Source organism: Octodon degus, unplaced genomic scaffold (genome assembly GCF_000260255.1).
Source record: "Octodon degus isolate 3935 unplaced genomic scaffold, OctDeg1.0 scaffold00024, whole genome shotgun sequence".
NCBI classification, from domain to species: domain Eukaryota; kingdom Metazoa; phylum Chordata; class Mammalia; order Rodentia; family Octodontidae; genus Octodon; species Octodon degus.
The window spans coordinates 12,686,814-12,690,062 of NW_004524600.1; the positions used below are offsets into that span (position 1 = coordinate 12,686,814).

General features: G+C 42.9%; 1 protein-coding gene and 1 pseudogene across 2 annotated transcripts in view; one reads left to right on the forward strand and one right to left on the reverse strand.

Annotated features, from left to right (window-relative positions):
* Abracl (ABRA C-terminal like) overlaps positions 1-3,249 on the forward strand; it is a 61,596-nt gene that overhangs the window by 28,109 nt on the left and 30,238 nt on the right. The window lies entirely within an intron of this gene.
* The window catches only part of LOC101589629, a 22,800-nt pseudogene that overhangs the window by 1,305 nt on the left and 18,246 nt on the right, over positions 1-3,249 (reverse strand).

Below are 3,249 nucleotides of genomic sequence, written 5' to 3' on the forward strand. Positions count from 1 at the left end.
GTGCTCAGCGCCTTCCTGTGCTGCCCTTAGGGGTGAACCTTTGTGCCCCTCTGGCAAGATGTTCTGCTCCTGGACTAGCTGGGTGGTTCTGTCCCCTACACTCTTCTGCAGGGATTGCAGCTGCAGGGTTTCACCCCAGGCCTGTATGCCAGGCCTGAACTGAGTCTAGAGGGGACAAGGTGGAGTAGCGGGAGAGGCAGCTCTCCCACACACTCACCGGGCCTGGTCTAGGACTGGATCTGGGGGTTGCCGGAATGCGACAGAAATTCCTACTCTGTGGGCGGGGTGGGGGGGTACTATGGAGTGGTGGGGGGCATTCCAAGGGGGTGAAAGAGGGTCTTACCCACACTGTGCCTGGGCTGGGACCAGTAGTTCCCGCTGGCGCAGGGTAGTGGGAAGCTCTCCCACACACTCACCCGGCCAGGGCTAGGACTGGATTGCCAGCTTTTAGATTTCTTTCTTTCTTTTAAATGTATTTGGTTATTACAGGGTCTCACTATGGCTTGATCAGCGTTCCCATGTGTGGGGCCAGTGCAGCATGTGGTGCCAGGGATTGAACCCTGGTCCCTGCGCTTGGTCCCTGCACTTGCCTAACCAGGCGTTTAATCTACTCAGCTATCTCACTGGCCCTTAGTTTTGCCAATTCTTAAAACTTTGTATGACAGGAATAATAGCTCATACCACTCAGTACTGTATGTATCTGTGAGATCCATGCAGTTGTTGGATGTTCATTTTCTTTGGTTCACAATGTTACCTTGTATGAATATGCCATGAGGAAACTAATCCATTGCAATAGCATTGGACACTTGAGCACTGGTTTAGGAATATTAGGAACAGCGCTGTCCTGAGGACTCTTGTACATGTTTCCTGGTGAGTATATGACTCTTTTCTGTTGGATACACATCTAGGGTGGAACTGCCATTCCTAGGAATACTTTACCAGATGTTTTTCTATGCATTGTGAGGGAGACAACTACATTTTTAAAATGACTACTTCTTTTTCTCATTACAGGAACAAACAATTTTAAAAATAATTTGGCAAATTATGTCATGCTTTGTTCTGGAATTGTCATTAGCAATTCTGTTAATTGTCATTAGCAATACTAGCTATGTAAGGTATCCGGGTCTCCAGGTCACCTGACACATGCTGAAAATATGAACTACACAATACATTTCCAAGATGTAAAGTGAATGTATACAATCTCATTGATAATTTAAAAATATTCAATATAGGTTGAAGTGATAGAATTTTGGATATGGGTTAAATAAACTGTATTATTGAAATTAATTTTGTTTGTTTTCAATTATGGCTACTAGAAAATTTTAAATTACATGTTTGACTCATAGTTATATTTCTATTGGTCAGTGTTGTGTACAGTATGTAATTAAACTGATGGATAAAGATTTTAAAATATTTTATGTGTACATTACTAGAAGTTCTTTTTAACAAAGATCATGGTTTAGGCTACTTGTACATTTCAGGATTGATACATTGCTGCTGGAATATCCTTTCTGTTCAATACATATTTCTTAACTATTTGATAGACTTCATTATTGGCTTTTTAGGCTAAACTTCCACACTCTCTGCATTGTACATAACATTCCTAAGAGAACAATAAAAGATAACAGAAGTCTAAACAGAAATTGAAACAGTAAGAACTGGATATGAAAAATATTATTGGGGATTTTTTCTGGGGGGCATTGGGGAATCAAACTGGGGATGAACTCAAGACCTTGTGCCTACCAGGTTCTTATGTCACTGAGCTATATCCCTGGTACTTGGTAACATTTTAATGATTTCTTCGATCAAAGAAAAACTTTCTTGAATATGGAGTTTGTTATGTTTGTGTAGCATATGTATAAATAATATATTTAAAAAGAGTGACTTCAGTTTTTAAATTAAAAGGGACTTGTCTTTTCTTTCTTTCTTTCTTTCTTTTTTATATTTAGTACAGAGAGTACAGGTTCTCACTACACAGACCAGGCTTGTAGTGATCCTCTTCTTTTCAGCTTCCCAAGTGCTAGTATTACAGACGCGCGTGCCACCATGCCCAGTCTCAGTCACCATCTCAGAGTGCCCCAAGGGGAGGCCAGCACAGTACTCCAGGGATCGAACCCAGGCTGCTGTGCTCTGCCTAAGCAGGCACTTTACTCCACTGAGCTATCTGGCCAGCCCTTTTTTAATTTGCTCTCTCCTCCCCTCCCCTCCCCTCCCCTCTCCTCTCTTCTCTTTTCTTTTGTCTTTTTGAGATAGGATCTTGATATAAATTTCAGGCTGGCCTTGAGCTCACTTTGTAGCCCAGGCTGGTCTCCAGTCTCCTGCCTCAGCCTCCCCAGTGCTGGGATTACAGGCATGGGCCATCAGGCCTGGCCTTATAGGGACTTTTGTTTAGGTCATCTATTTTATTTTTTCCTGGCTGCCAGAGCACTGGGAGACTCTAATTGCTTAGTCACAACAGAAATGATATATTACAGTGTGTCATTCACTGGATAGTTCATGACTGACAAATTGAGATCCTTGACTCAAGTGGAAACGTAGGCATTGCTTAGAGAATTGCTAAGTATAGTATTTTTCTTAAATTATAGTTTTTCCATTTTATCTTTTGAAAGGTAAGGTACAGATAAAGTGTAGTGTCTCACTTAGGAGGAAGAAATAGGTCTCACGATCTTAAAAATCACCTTAAACTGCATCTGACATGGAACTTGGCCAGCTCCCTCCCAACTGTGGAAGATGACAGAAGGGACTCATTCAGACTCCCACCCACATGACAGGGGTTGACTCTGCTACAAGGGAAACTGGACCAGCCTGGGAAGTGGGCGGAGCCTGTGCAGCCCTGCAGGCCTGGGTACTCACACCCCCTGGGAAGCAGGCCATTGTGGTCCTGCCTGTCATGGTCCCAGCCCCTCTCAGCTCTGCTTCTGCATCTCGGCTGCTCCAACCATCCACTTCTGATTTCTCCTTCACCGGAGAAATCCAGTAGAAGCCTGTTTTTGCCCCTTACCTCTTGCCCTTTCTCAGCATCTCTTTCTCACCACTCCAGCTTCCATTTTCCAAGGGAGACTTTAGCTTACTAAGTGTCAGTTTCATCAGTTATCAGATAATCACTAACCATCACTTGCTAAGTTAGAAATGCTGGTTCCAGGTCTCTTCAACAGTCAGTTTATGGACATTCATCTGTATCCCCTTTTTTGTTTAGTTCCATCATTTGAATATTATAGGTGTGTTAACTCAGCAAAATATTCTAAAAGA